This window comes from Motacilla alba, chromosome 15 (genome assembly GCF_015832195.1).
Source record: "Motacilla alba alba isolate MOTALB_02 chromosome 15, Motacilla_alba_V1.0_pri, whole genome shotgun sequence".
NCBI lineage: Eukaryota > Metazoa > Chordata > Aves > Passeriformes > Motacillidae > Motacilla > Motacilla alba.
Genome location: NC_052030.1, coordinates 2570208 through 2586212, shown reverse-complemented (window position 1 = coordinate 2586212; position 16005 = coordinate 2570208).

Genomic DNA, 16005 nt, shown 5'->3' with positions numbered 1-16005 from the left:
AGAAATCTATGTGTGTGGAGTATCTTGCTGTGTCAGCTGTTGATGAGATCATGGGCATGTTTTTTGGGCTGGTATTGGGCTGGGAGTTAAGCATATGTTGGGTACTTCATGCTGGAGAACTTGCAGCTGCATCAAATGATTTTGGCATTTGGGTATTTGGCCTCATCTGGGCTGTGAAAGCTTTTGCCTGTTCTTTGGGATTTCCATGGATGCAGGGCTCTTGTGCAGTGTGGTCATTGCCTCCAGGAAAAAAACCCACCTCCTAATAAAGAGAATTGAGCAGCTTGGATCAGTTCTATGAAGAATGCAAAATAAGCCTGGGCCATCTCAGGGTAAGCTGCACTCACGGTGCCTCCTGAACCCACGTCCTGTTATTGTTGGTGTGGAACGTGAGGGTCTGGGCCAATGAAAATAAGGAAGGTGACTTGACAGACACAGATTTTATCTTTTGAGATTCGTCATGACCTTTCTTGTGTATAATAAATAAAGTTGACTCAGGAATTGGCAAGTGCCCTATAACACGCAGTCCTGGTGTTGGGACTCGGCAGAACGTTCTGCTTAGCAATGCACTCTGTTGGCTCTGTTTGCCAAGTTCCTATTTTGGAGGTGCTGAAGGGCTGAGCAGTGGCAGATGCTGAAGCCTCTTGTGGACAGGTGTGCTGGGCCCAGCACCTCTGCCCTTGCTGGCTCAGGCTGGTGAAGGCCATTCTCACTCCATGCTCATACAAGCTTTTATGACTGAGCTATAGAAAAAAGAGCTCTGACAAGGAGAAATGCTGTTCACAGGGCTGGGAGTCCCGGGCCCAGGCGGGCTCCCATCCTTCCACATCACTGCATAACCTGCCAGGCAGTTAAGTCAACATTAAACAATATTGCTTCCTGTGTTAATGTCTTGAGCAGCCCTGCCACACACACTGGATCCTGTGATATTAAACCATTCCATCATCCAGAGAATTTGACTGGTTTCACAGGTGACAGGAATGGTAGCTCTGAGACTTGCCGAGTGACTCCCTGACATCCTGTCTTCTCTGTTAATGTGATTGTGAGCAATCACAGGTTTCCTGATCCAGCCCTGAGATACACAAGGCTCCTTGCTGGCAACTGAAGATTGTGCTGCTGACTTGAAGCTGTTCTGTGCTGGTAACACATCCAATTGTGAAGTTATTGTGCAGATCCAAAAGACTTTGGGGAGAAGAGGGCTAATGTTTGCATTCCCGATCCCAGAGAGGCTACCAGGGGACAGCTGCAGTTAACTCACAAGGATTATGACTGATTGAAAGGCAGAGCCTCAAGAGGAGAGCACTCAGCAGCAGTACAGGGGTGCTGGGCTACGTGGCACCCAGCACCTTAAAGGACAGCTGACTGCCTCGTTTCTGAGGTGCCTGCCATTTGGGAGAAGTCCAGTATTCCAAGTGTTTCCTGCCTTTCTTTATATCCATGCCAAAAGCACTAACAGAATAGGGTGGAGACAAAAAAAAAAATCTCAGACGCTCCCCAAGATCCTCCTCTAATTCCAGAAGGATCAAAATGCTAAAGGTTGCATTGGAAAAACAGAAATAGTCTTTTCTCCCACCATCGGTAACTCAATGCCACGAGTAAAGCTGAGACTCAGCTGCTTGTTCTACAGCTGTGTCCTTTCTGAAGTCATGAGAAACAGCATTTTGGTTTCCTTCCAGAGGAAATACACAATAATATCCCTAACTTGCACTGAAGCCTTCCAGTCTGCTGAACTAACCCAGCTAGCATTCATCCACAACAAAATTAAACCCAAGATCCCCTATTCCTTATGGATTGAGCCAATGCATAAGAATCAAGTCTTTTGATCAGAAACACTTCCAGTTTGCTTTCTCTGAGCACTTGCTTCCCAAGCAATTTCTCTCCCATCCTAAATTTTATGTTTGCAGATTATCCCTCCTTTCCTGCCACACACCAGACCTAATGCACAAGAAGTTTATCCAAGATGCAGGGGCCACCTGTGCCTTTCCATGGTTCAGAACTACCTACACTTTCAAGGACTGCAGCACCCGTGTTCCTGTAGATTTTCCCTGTGTGGCTGGAGAAGACGTGCTCTCTGTGCTAACAGAAGTCTCTGATTCCCTTGCAGCAGGATCTTTTCCATCAGCATTTGATTTGGAAACACTGTGTGGGACATACAGTCCTCCCTGGGAGAGTTTAATGCCTTCTTCTCATCAAAAGCATGTGGCTGTGTCCTGGGGTCAGGATGTCAGTGACATGTGGCTGGCACTGAACACTGAAGCCTGTGTGTCAGTCAGGTCTTGGAAGAGCTGTGCTCCGTCTGCTGCACAGACACGTTCATGGTCTCCAAAGGGAGGTCCTTGAGGACAGAACCATGAATTCAGTGTTTTCCAGGTGGCTGTGTTCTCTCCGTGCCAGATGAATCCCAGAGCTGTGAAATGTGTCCCTGTTCTTCTTCCTAAAGAGATGCATCTGCTGATGTCAACTTCCAGGTAAAGACACACAGGAACCTGCTCTCCCTCCGCATCTGTGGCCTTTGGCCTCTGCTGGTAGTCAGGCATCCCAAGAAAACTAGAAGTGACCTATAACCCTTTTTTTTTGCTAACCCTTGGCCAGTGTTGCAGAAAGAGAAGTAACAGCAGTTTTCCAGCAGGTGAGACCCTCCAGTCCGGCTAAGCAGGCAAGAAAAATAAACACAGGAAATATCATCCATGCAATAAGATAACAGAGAAAGGAGAGGCTGGGAGAGCTTTGTGATGCTTGTTTGTTGAGGGGAAACCCAGAACTTGGAGCTCTCTCCAACAGGACCAAGCAGATGTCAAACCTCAGCACAAAGGAAGGGGTTATTGCCTGGACAGAGAGGAGAGGAGAGAAAAGGAGTTTTCTGCTTTGCCCAGACAGAGCAGGGGTTGCTCTCCAGGGTATGGGGTCTGTGGAATGAAGATCTTGGGTCTAGATGTGGGGTGAGTTAGTGCTTTGCTCCAGGGCAGAGACTCTGATTACCTCTGCTCTGTTTTTCTGTCTCAAAAGCAGTTCTCAGTCTCAGTGTTGATGGAAATTCTGCTCTGTCTCACCTGTGAAACCCATTCCCTGAACTCTTCCCTTTGTGTCCCATCCCCTCAGATCCAATGGGCTTATCAGAGCCTTCACACTGCTCAGTTTACCCCTGGTGGAATGGCAGAGCAGTATTGTGGTGAGGCATCTGCTGGCTCCATCCCTGTGCTCAGTGAGATGGAGAAACCACCTGTGGTGCCCAAAATAGCCCATGCCTGGGCAATCCAATCCAAATGGTGTTGATAGTGCTGGGGGATTCCCATGCCTCATAAAGAGGCTTTTGTTGGGAGGATCTAAACTGAGCTCCAGGCCTTGCCAGCTGTGGAGAGAAGCAGATGGATCTGCAGTATAAAAATAGACGGAAGCAGACTTGTTCTGCCTCTTTTCTTCACCAGCTCAAAGTACAGCCCCAGAGGTGCCTGGTCAGCAGAACCAGAGCAGGGAACTGGGTGCTTTGCAGCTGCCAGTCTGCCTGAAGCCCATTAGCTATTGTCAGAGACAGAAATTTATCTCTTCTCAGTCCCATTGCCTTACAGCTGCCATGTGGACAATCTTGCTTGCTTGCAGCTGTTGGCAGCATGTTACATCCCATTTCCCTGGGGCAACAAAAGCAGGAGAATGGGACATTTCTGTGAGACACCATGTCTCTGAAAGAGGTATTAGTCTGTGGCTATGTCCTCTGAGATCTCTGTTCAGCACTTTAGGAAATGTGCTGAAGACTTGCACCAATGTGTTAGGGGCTGTTTCAATAGCTGACGGGTAGATTCTGCAGCATCTGAGACCTTTGTGTACTGCACATGGAAATCTCACCTCTTCCCAACCCCAGCTACAGGGGGAACATTTTGGACTGGCATTGTCTTTGTTGTTGCTCCAAGGGACGTGGCTGCCTGTTTCAATACCATAAGTTCGTATCAAAACTCTGAGGTTAAAAGACCTTCCAAGGGCATCTGATGCTCATCAGCCTTGGTCTCATATAGATTAAAAGGGGATGTCCCCTGTGGGTACCTCCAGGCCCAGTTGTTCATCCCAGTACTTTCCATCTGAGATTAGAACTTTTTCGACTCTAAAATATGATGGTTCTTGCGCACAAAAGCAATTGAGAGGCTGCACCAATATTCAGTATAGGCAGGACATGTCCCTGTCAGTCCATCAGTCCTGTGTTTGCATAAAATCCCCTTCTCAGCTGGCATCCTCACTCCATCCCTCCCCACTAGCTGAATAAGGGGCATGTAGATGTTTCCTGAAGGGGCTTTCCAAAGGCACTCATTTGATACACACAGGGCATCTTCCTCTAATGATTATTCCTGAGGTAAGGTAATTGAAGCTGACTCTGCATGGCTGGCAGAGATCATGGGATGAATAGGAATAAAAGTATTGTTCCAATAAATTCAAATGTGTTGTCTCTCTTTATGCTACCAAACTTCTACCTGTGCTGCTTGTTTTGAAGGTGGTTGCACTCTGCCTTTCCTCCTCACTTTTTTCTTTTTCATTTCATCTTGTGAATCTGTTCAGCACTTTTTTCATGTTTAGATTTTTGTTTCTTTGCTGGTTTCTTCTCCTCTGCCTCATGCTCTCCTGCTTCCTGAAAAGCTGCGTGCTGTGGTGTGTCAGGCAGAGGCCCTGAGGCTGGCCATACCTCTCCACACTGGCATCCAAGGATATGCCAGCTGATTCCCTGATATTTCTTTGTGTCAAATAGCAGCAAGAAGGGAAGAGGGAGCAAAGAATAGCACCATTGGGAGAAACCAGGTCAGAGGCTGAGGTGCGTGTACAAATGGGGCCCTTTTGATGAGAAATTTCCAAAAGGCTGCAGAGAGTTTCTCATCAGGAATATTCTACCTGATCACAGACCCTTGTGCTCTCATTTGGTGCTGGGAGTCAGGAAACAGTGGTAGCATTGAGCCTTTCCACTTATTTACAGCATTTCCTTTTGCTTGCTGGGGGCAGAAAGGGTTGTCTAAAGGTGTTTCATCTGCATAAGTCTGATTTGCCAAGTAGAGGCAATTGCTGTTCCTATACCTTGGGAAGCACATGGTGGGGGAAAGGTGATTTCTGGAGCCCAGAGACTGGGGTTTTTCCTCACACATCTAGAAAGCCTGGATTGACAGAACTGCTGACAAGAACCCACCAGTAACATGCCAGTAAACAGACTAGGAAGCATCTGTCCTGCATGTCAATGGTGTAAATTTGACATTTTACCCGTTTCTTTTTTTAGCTGCTTAATGTTTGGTACTTACAGGAATGTTTCAGCCACTAAATTGATGGGATTCAGCTCACAAGATGTTTCATCGTTGGGGACTGTCATGAGAGGTCTCCACACTTCATGGGGGAGCTCAGTGTTGCCTCCACTTTGGACAGTCAGAGGCTGGGATCTGGGGGGATGGAGCCTTCACAGGAAATTCCAGCAGCACTGCAGGAAAGGTGGGATTAAAACTGGGGGCTCCAGCAGTCCAGTCCAGACCGCATTTCCATCTCCACATGTCCAGTGAAACCCTAGATACAAACCAGAATCAGGACTACACGTATGCTGTGATCGCTGTGTTCTTGGTGCAGCGCAGCAGGGGAAACACCCTCAAAACACAGCCCTTCTTAAGCTCTTGATTTGGGCAATAACTTGGTCTCATAATTCAGCAGCATCCGAACCACAAGTGCAGCATGTGTATATTGGTACCTCCATTTTTCCGGGTGGTCAGCGGGGGTCATTTTTACTTTTGTTTTGCATTGTTTAACTCGGACAGGATGCTCGAGCTGAGGACCGGAGCAGTGAGTGCTCCCTCTGCTGTCTGTGGTCTTTCAGGTTCCTGGCTAATCTGCTTCCTGCTCAGATTAAATGATTTGCCGGGCTGGAGATGACACTGGAAGCTGTTTGGTCTGCAGATGGCTCTGCAAAGGACCCATCAAATACATTTATTGTTGATTATATGCAAAGCCCAGCGTGATTCACAGCCTGTGTGTGACTGTGAAATCAGGTTTGGACCAAGCCTAAAACCCCAATGAGAAGGGATGGATGTATCAGTTTCATATTCAGCTGAGGATGGACGGGGGGACACTCATGCAAGTGGTCTTTCCTGAGGAGGTGACACCTGTCATGTGTCATCCTGCGTGAGACAAGAGGAACTAAAATCCCGTTCAATTTTGTAGGCACACAGTCCGTGGTAATTAGGAACGGGGTTGTGGCTGAGCCTCATCTCAAATGGGCCACAGCTGTGAAAAGCAGGTGACCAGCATTGAACGCATGAGCCATGGAGTGCCCAGTGCACTGACCAATCACCAAAGGGAACAGAGGCAGGTGCAATGCGTGAATAATGAGGGGCACAAAAGGCTGGGCTAAAGAACTGGGTGGCTAGATGCCTGCAGCCTCTGAAGTGATATGGTGTTGCTCTGTATGGGTTGAAGCCTTCTGAAATTGTATGGTGATACTCTGTGTATCACCTGCAACACAATTTGCAGTAGAAATCTCAGATCTGTGAAGCAGCTTCTTCTGTGGGCTTCTTTGATGGTTTTTTTCAGGCAGGTTTCTGTACTCTTAAAGGAGAGAATGATGGAGACTCAGACCAGAACACATGACTTGACTCAGCATCAAGACTAAGGCCCTTAGGGAGGTGCCAAGAAGTCAAGGGGGAACGGGGCAACCACAAAGGGTTTTTAAAAGCAATTAGAAAATTTAAGAGCAAAAGTGCCTCTAAATTACTCTGAATGTTGTGATTATTAAGCTTATTAACCCTGGTCATTATTTGTTTGGGTGAAGATAGAAAATATTCTGACTGTTTGAACTGGGGAGTGTCTTGCCAGAGAGCAGCAGCAAGTTGTCAGGCAGCCCTTCCCTTTGCCTTGGACTTGTGTGGCTTCTCACTTCATATTTATGAGGCTTCTTTTTGCTTTTGGAGGGTCTTCCCCTGTGTTTGCTTGTTTTGTGGGTTTTTTTTGGCCCCTCAGGACTCTCTATTTGCAGATCACGTTCTGGAATTGTGCTCAGGAAGACATTCCTGTGTTTCTTGACTGTAACATAAGTGATCCTTTGTTATGGTGTTTCACTTAGTTCAGGTGCCCCTGAAGGATGAGCAACTGTGGTCAGAAGCAGCAAGGTTTTCTGGCTGTGATTGTTCACTGGCCTGGCAACTAATAAAAGTGCTATTTTTCTTCACCTTGGTTAAACTGCAAACATGTCCCTGCATGCACAAGATGTGGAGGTTCAATAAACCCAAAGGGCTCATGTTAAGCAAGGTAAATCATCCTGAGAGGCTGGGTGTTACATGGTTTTCTACATTTAAAACGGAAATTACCTAAAGTATCTTTCTTCTTGTTAAGTTTGGCCCTTGCTTTGTTAGCAGCTGTACACATTAAACAAGCTAAAATAAAATATAGCATGAGATATAGAAATAAGACAAAGGAATAAGAGAATCAAGCAGCAATCTGATCATATATGAGTTCATCCAGACCATATGGAAGCTGTGAATTGTGAGCAGGCAGCTAAAAGACAAAATTGTAGTAATTTTAGAAGTTTTGTTTGAGTTTATGAAAGTAAGTGAGAACATACTTATAGGCCAAGTATGTGGGTAAGGGAAGCTGAGTCAGTGGCAAATCAGAGGCAGGAAGAAAGAGGTGGATGCAGAGGTCAGGACTGGGAAGGGTTATTGCCTGGGATATGAATATTTTGTCTAATGCATAAGGAGATGGAAAGGTGAAGAAAGGCCACAAGCATATTAGCTATTTGTAAATTGCACTACGCCTTCCCTCCCTCTGCCCATTTCCAGCCATCGTGTGGAGCAAGCAGCAATATGTGTGCATGCTGCATCCATCCATCTTCATAATAGCTGGGTTAAATTGCACAATCTTTAGGAATATCATTTGCAGGCAGCTCTTATTGCTGCTCCCAGCCTCTGTCCAGTAATCTGTGGCTCCAGGGGCTGGGCACATTTTGAAACTGTGGTGAGACAGAAAGTGTTTGTATGCTGCTGCTCCTCTCACCTTTATATTCTATTATTCTGCTAAATCATTGCTTTGTAAGTAAGCATTCTTCTAGGACTGGTAATTCAAGACCTCGTGATTCAACATGACTAGAGTATGATTCTTTGTACCTGTAGGAAGTGAGGAATCTTTCCATCCAGATGCTTATATCCTTGGGGAAGGCTTCCACTGAAAACTGCAGCTTTGTATATACAGAGCTTCCCAGTGGTTTGGTTTCTGAAGAGATCTTGCTTGCAGTGGAAAATTACACAATGCTAGAAGGAAAAAGCTTTGAAGACCTGCAATAGTTTACATGAAATTAGGCACGTAAGGTGACCAGAGAAGCACAGGCCAGCAGATGTGATAGTCAGTGTATCCTTTTTTTAGTGAATCTCTGAAGTGTTGCAATTCCTCGGGATCACAGCCTAACTGGATGTTGTTTTGCAGTGCTGAGCAGCCCTTCAGTGTAATTGCCTCTTCCCTCCCAAAGCCTGAACATCTGGATTTATGGTGACAAAAGCAATCCAGCAAGAAAGGACATGAGAAATGGTACCCCTGTGGATTAGAAGAGATACTAGATATGATCTGAGTTACAGCACATGCAAGACACTCTCTGGCATTCCCCAATTGTCCCATCCCTCAGTAACAGTTCCACTGCTGCTCTCCTCTCTTGGGAACTGCTGCTCACAGGGATGGCTCCTCAGCCAAAACATCTCTCATAGCTTCTCTGCCATCATCTAAATGGTGACACATCAGCCCCTTTCCATAGGAACTACTGATAACAGCCTCTACCATTTTGCCCTAATATCAACTTATTAATTACCTTTCTGTGTTTTAGGTGGATGTTAGTTAATTTTCACCTGCTCCCCTCTCTGGGGAGAACATACAACCCATGTGTTACAAGATCAGAAAAACTCTATAGCTGAAGGGGATGCAACAGTAATTGAGGTGACCATTGTCTCTTTCTGGGACAATTATGAATTTTGGTGCCTCCTGAAAGAGCTACATGGACCCTACTCACACATCTTCACCTCTGCCTGAAGTGCCTGCTAATGCTCAGTGGAGTCAGGGTGGGGAGTGTGGATGTGTAGATAGGCAGATATGTGTTCTTTGCTGCTCCTTCTGATTAACACAGGAGGAGGCTGTGCTAGAGGGGCTTCCCAGGGCACAGCCTGGCTTGATGGACGCTTTTAAAAAATATCTAATTTTATTTAATTCCTGGAACTGAGCTGATGCTGGTGACTGTCATTATGCCAGGCCCAGGAGGAACTGAACTGTGTCAACATATTTGTGAGTGACACGCTTGTGACTGCTTCCCATTGTGGAACAGAGGATGTAAAGGGCGAGTGAACAGATAGCAAAAATCTCCAGGCATGCAAATAAAGGGGGGGGGTATGCATTTTTTCCAAAACCATTTATTTTTGGTATGTAAAAAGAAGGTCCTTTGTTCAGGGTATTTCTCACCCAGACTTGCATCTTGGAGAAAAGCAAGAGCTAGTGCTCATGTTGTTGTTAGTGATTAAGAATTCCCACAGGAGACCCAGAGTATCTTTGACGTAGGCTCATTCCTTTGTCTGCTGGCTGCCTCCATCCCCATCAGCGAGGTTTTCTCTGCCTCTCTCTCTCTCTTCTCCCATTGCCTTCTGCCCCTACCAACTTGAAACAGCATCTTTTGAATAATCTTTGTTGACAGAAGCTGTCTTAGTTGTAGATGCTGCAGGGGTTGGGAAGGCTCCTCAAGCAAAGTTCAGTCCTTGGGGTCGTGGAAACCAGCCAGGAATTTCTGCTCTCCCATTCCCAGGGGCATGAGGAGCCCACAGAGGAAAACCAAAGGTGACCATTTCCTCAGTTTAAATGTCATTGACCTGAATTGCAGATGTTTTCCAAGACTTTTTAAGATCACGAGAGTAGTTTTGGAAATACAACTGGTATCTTGATGGAGAATCATTTCAAATTATAGAGTCCTATAAAACAATATGGGAAATTCTTATTTGAAAAGAAGAAAGCATCATTACTGTCTTTTTCAAGTCTTCAGAGCTTTTTTTTGGTTTTATCACACTGGATACATGTGTGCAGCTTGTTCATTGAGCGAGCTGGATATTAAATGGCCAGATATTATTTCTTGAAAATCAAGATAGTCTAAAATGTTAGCTATGTGCTATAGGATCCCTGAGGATAGTGTGTTACTTAGAAGGGGAAAGGAGGTGACAGTGGGACTAAAGCTGCCTCTTTTCTGTAAGGGTGATATCTTTACAGCTCTCATGGGAGGAAGGACATGTTCAACCTAATAGGATAATGGAATAATATGTTGAACATATCAGCTTTGACACAGACCATCTGGTGGCTGTAGACACAAATAACCTAAGGAAAACAAATTTGAAATGTTTCAGGAAATGGCTATATGCATGCAGCACAGTGGGGGGGGCAGGAGGGTGCCTGTGTGTAGAAGGAAAGAGATAAAAGCCCCTCTCTTTGGCTGTGGGAAGAGTGTCTCACTCATTCCTGGAAAGGACTACATTCCATCCTTAATGATATTTGGGCTATAAATTTAGTACTGACATCTCCTCAGGACCCACAGAACTCTGCACTGTGAGGCTGGACCAAAGGTCTCACATGGAGTCTAGCTGGTAAACAGAAAAATCCCCAAAGCCAAACAAAGAATCTTCCTACAGTTACTGCTGGAAATTTGCTCAGAAATTGTTGGTATGGTAACTATTGCTCAGCAGGGAAATTATCTCCACCAGTAGGTCATCCACAATCTCTTCCCTTCCTTCTTTCTACTGCCTTTGTGTTTCTAACACATCCTATCTTCTTACCTCTGTCCAGCTGGTTTAAATTCCAGCGACCTGCGTGCCTCTCAGGTCAAGTGACGCGTTGTGTCTTGAGGCAGATGTGAGTCTGTTCTGTGAGCACAGCCTGGCTGGCACATTTCAGCTGCTGTGTGACCACCGTGAGACCCAGAGGTGTCACTCCCATTCCTCTGGGTTCCCTTGCCTGTGGCTGGGAACATGTCACCAATGACAGTATCAGTGACATAAAATACTAACAAGCCTTTAAAAGATGCTGGCAATACCCAAAATCTTGCAGAGGCAAATCAATGCTTGCAGATCTCCTCTTGCCTTGGTGCACAGGAGCTGTCTCATTTGGAAGTTTTCGGTTCGTGCCATTACAAGTCCACAGACATTTGTATGGGCTCAGGAAGGACAGTAGAATGTGTTACACTCTTCATAAATGCTCCTTCCTCCATCCTCATGTGCCAGCAGCACATCAGCAGCAAGTATAACTTTCCTGTGCAGGAATGGCTTTGATAAAAGGTCCACTAATAAGATATACTCCATTGACGAGTTATTTCTGGCACAGACAGAACTGGAAGGAAGTCAGCATTACACACAGACACTCTTTGGCCTGGGAAGGTCTGAGAACCCTTTAAACACTTGGCTCAGAAATGGCTCTTTTCCTTTTATCTAGGAGATTTTTCCTTTCCTGTTAAGTTAATTAAACTTCTGTTTTGTCTTGGTCATGCCCTTTTGCCAGCAACCAGGCTGTTCATGAAGACACCAGTTCAATAACCATCATTTGGAGCATCAAGCTTATGTTCTCACTTGTTTGCCAAGTGCAGCTGCAGCTGTCTGTCCAATTTCACATGTTCCTGTAAGCCAGAGATATTGGCCTTCACTACACAAATGTGCCATTGAGGCCTCCCAGCATCCCTTCCATGAGCTGTCCTTAAAAGATGGCAAGTTTTGTTGTCCTCACACTTCTCTGAAAAAGGGCTTGTTTGCACTGAACAACTGATTTGGGTTGCAGTGAAATCTGCAGTCCAAGTGAGATACTACTTCTGGTTAGTGCCCCGCATTCTCAGTAATATCACAGATATTCTCACTATGGAATAAAGGATGTTAACTCAGAAATAAATTCTACAGCAGATCAGGTTATTCTCAAGCAGAAGCTTCCAGACTGGGTGTCAGTGTCAGTCCCTGTGTATAAAAACCTCTGAAATCCTGAGAGAATGTGTCTGGGTGTCAGAGGTATGGATCAACTCATTGGGTAAATTCACTTGAAGGGTTGAAGCCCCTTTGCCACTTCTTAGCACAAAATTGTGTTCCCACATCAAGGTGCAGCAGAAGGATCCCACAGATGCTCCCGTTTTCCTTCCTTTTCCTGCCACTGATATCACTCTGCAGGTCTAGTTCCTTCTGGTCAGAGGGAGCTGTGAGTTCAATGGCTTTGGTGAGAGACTAATAAGGAAGTATTTAATATAGAGAATGTCCTGTCTTTGGGCCAGCTTGTGCAACCTGCACTGGAGGTCCTTTTATAAAGAGGATAAAGATCTCTCTGTATGAGAGATCTAACACATTTTCCTTAATAATTCTAGTGCTGGGAAGGGTCTCATCCTCTGTGAGAGAGAGCCTTACAGCAATTTCCTCAATCTCAGCATGAATGCCTTCCCAGAAAAGCAAGGTGTTGACTGGTAGTGGATGTTGCTGTTCCTTTTGTGCTGTCAAGTGTGAAACTAAAGATTAATGTAGCACTCTATTGACTGCTGTGTGCACGTTTTGACCTGCCCGAAAAATATTCAGTGCCTATCCTAAAAGTTACCCATATGGTGTCCAGTTCAGTGGGCAAGCTCTGGAAACAAACCTCTTCAAGGTCCCTGTTGAGTTGCTTTGAATACCTTCAAACCCCGAATCATACAACTGAGAGCCAGGGCAGCGTATTGAATCATTTACTGGCACTTTGCCACTGGCCAAGCTATTAACCAAAGCTCTCACCCAGAAGATAATGGGTCTTGGGGCCATCTAATAGGCTCGCCTGGAACAATTTGCAGGTTTTTGCATGAAATAATTTTTCAATTACTTTTTTGCTCTTAAGGGCAATGTAAGGCTCCTTCATTCTGCATTTGGTTTTAACTTGGATGGCTCTGAGGTAGCTGTTTGGGATTACAGATCCTTTATGCAAGGTTAAATGACTGAAAATTGTCCTTTTCAGAATTTCAAACAAACTGCCATTCCTTTCAATATGATCTATCAAAAGCTTTTCCAAAGTTCATACAGAAGTTCATATAGAGCTTCCACTCAGAGAGGAACTCCTTAAGGATTTTGAAGCTAGCCCTCTGATAAATAAAAGCCCATCTTTCTCAAAATCAGATCACTCAATTCCAAATTAGATGTTTGCTAATTTCATTGTCTAACAATATTCTTGACAGGAATCGGGCAGAAGAGAAATGTCACGTTCCAGACTCTTCCTTATCTCTCTGGCTCTTACACTTTGAAATACCTAATTTCTACAAAGTTTGAAACAAAAGATCTTTCTCCTCCCGTGAGGGGAGGGACATCTTCCTCTTCCCAGATTATACCTAAAATTCATTCATTTTGGTACAGACTACTACCCACTTTGATGAAGGATTAGAACACTATTTATAGTAGGTGCTTAAAACCGGGCTTCCTGAACCCGTGGAAAACAAATGCGACAGATTTTATTCTTTTGTTCTTTTAATAAACTGTCCGTGAGATTCTTCCCCTCCCCTCCTTTCCTGCTGGTTTACTTGCATTCTTATACGATCAGTGTTTTGCTCTTCAGTCTTTGTTCCAGTTTATCAGCAATTTACACACAGTTGTTTCCCAGACTCCATGATTTCAACAGCAAAAATAACATTGACCTTTTGAGCCCATGAGCAGTCTTGTTGGTGGTAATTTAGCAGAAAGTTATAGTAATGAACAAGAACTCTGCTCTTAAATGTTAGATCACTAAATGTGTTTTATGAGTCTTTATTATTTCTTTAATGCACTTCCTGTGCACCAGGGAGACAGACAGATTCCGGGGGAAGATGAAGCTTTTAATTGGCAAAGTAGCCAATTTGCAAATCTCCTCTGCTTTAAGGATACATTTTCAGGTGTAATTCAGTCAAAGCAATCAAGGAAAATGTTTCTAGCTAGAAAGACAACAGAACTAACAGAAGGGATCTTCCAAAGATACATTAACTCTGAAAACTGTGAGCTGAGCTTTTCCTGCGGGAGGGAGGGGAGAGTGCTAAAAACTTAGATTTCACCGCCCGGATTTGGGGCTGCACGGGGCTTCTTTGGTCCCAGGCATGCCTGAGAGCAGACAAAATGTATTGTCAACAATGAACTTCCTCAGTTTTCAGCCACTTCCCCTCACCCAGCCTTCAGAACAGCAGGAAGCCAAAAGCAGGGGACACAAAGCCGACTAGATGAGGTTTGCAATTTGGCTCTGCTACTCTATAGGTGATTGTACCTGTGGCTGTTGCAGAGTTCACGGTTAAGACAGGTAGTATGAATGCAGGCTGGAATTTTCCATCTATATCAAAATCCTCAACTTCACTTTGGCTTAAGTTTACATACAGACCCATTTCTAAAACTGATAACTGTGCTTGTAAGGATTTAGGCAGAATTAGGAAGAGAGCTTTGTCTGTAAAAAACCCAAACCCCAAAAGCCTCACCAGAGTTAAGTGTTATTAGCAAGTGGTACAAAGGAGTGACTTTAAAACAGAGAATTTTGGTTTTCCGGTATCACAGCACCCTTAAACCAAAGCAGAGAGACAGGAAGGTTACCAGCTCCCTTCTTTTAGCTGTGGATTAAGGAGCCTGAAGCTTGTGTTTTATCTTCTCTCTGTATTTTAGACCTTCTCCTCTCCTACACTCTTATTATGCTAATTGCCCTTCACTGCCTGTCTCTTAAACTTGAAATGTTTTGAATCAGGTGTGTTTCAAGATAATTGTGTTATATTTCCACACGAAGCAAGGGAATTTGTATTTGAGATGAAGCAATGTAAAGACCTGACTGCAGAAGAATTCACTTTATTTTGTGGCCACTGGAAGAGGACATTGTAGAAGATGATTTAAAGGAGCATTATAAAAGCAAGCTTAGACAGAGCACCAACACCATGTGCCCTTGCAGGACACATCTGAGTCCACTGAAATCCCTTCAAAGGTGTTAATGACCAGCAGCATAACACTGGGGATATTTGAGGCAGGTACTGGATTAGGGAAGTGAGTTACTAATTTATTTGGCTGCTCTGGGGAACTCTGTGTGACCAATTTCAAGGACTGACATGCAAAGAAAGTGTCAGAAATGTGATTCGTGTGATGAGAGTAGCAGGGTTTGTGAGATGCTGGGTGTTTCAGAGGGAGCACATACCCTGCTACTGCCTTAGGAAGGACAGACAGAAATGCTGCCTCTAATCCTCCCTGTGAGCACTGGTTTGTGATGCTGTTGAGCCTTTCCTCCTATCTTGGGCTACAGCAGAAAGCCTTTGCTTGTTTGTTTAAATCTTTTCTTGGGTCTTTCCCAATTTTAGCCTGAACTCCAGATATTTGGCTCTTAAATTAATTCTCCAGGGTGCTTCTGACTAATGCCAGGGTGCTAGTGTGGGGTTTTACAGGAACACTCGGGAACAGTTGCAGCACAGAGCTGTGGACCAGCACTACCAAAGCCCAGGTTTAGCTCTGTGATGGTGTCTGTGCAATGCAGGGTTTCAGCACAGAAACACACGAGAACTGTTTCTGTACAGATTGCACTGTGTGGTCTTGACTTCTCGACTTTATGGACCACCCTGACTGAGGGCAACGGAGATGAAAAGCATGTGCACTTCAGAACTGTTTTGCAGGAATTTCCCCTCGGTTTGAAGTGCTTTTGTTCCATAAAATACTTATTTTCCTCTAAATCAGTTATTACAGTTTGGGTTCATACCAAAAGCTTCAGCTGTTTCCCAAAACAACTACTTGGTCCAGGTAATGCAGAACTGAGAAGTTTAAATACAGAGGTTTGAAGAAGTCAGAATCAGAACTGGGATCTGGATTCGAGCATCCTACTTAACAGATAATTGCAATGACTGGGGTAGAACATTCAGACTTAAATCCAAGCCCTCTAATATGCTTTGTCTGGGATATGGAAGGCATCTTCCTTTATTAGGTTACTTTCCTGCTCAACATTAACATTTCGTGCTTTGAAGGTTTATTGTGTTGGCCGGAGTTATACCTTTATATACACACAGTCCCTATGGAATAC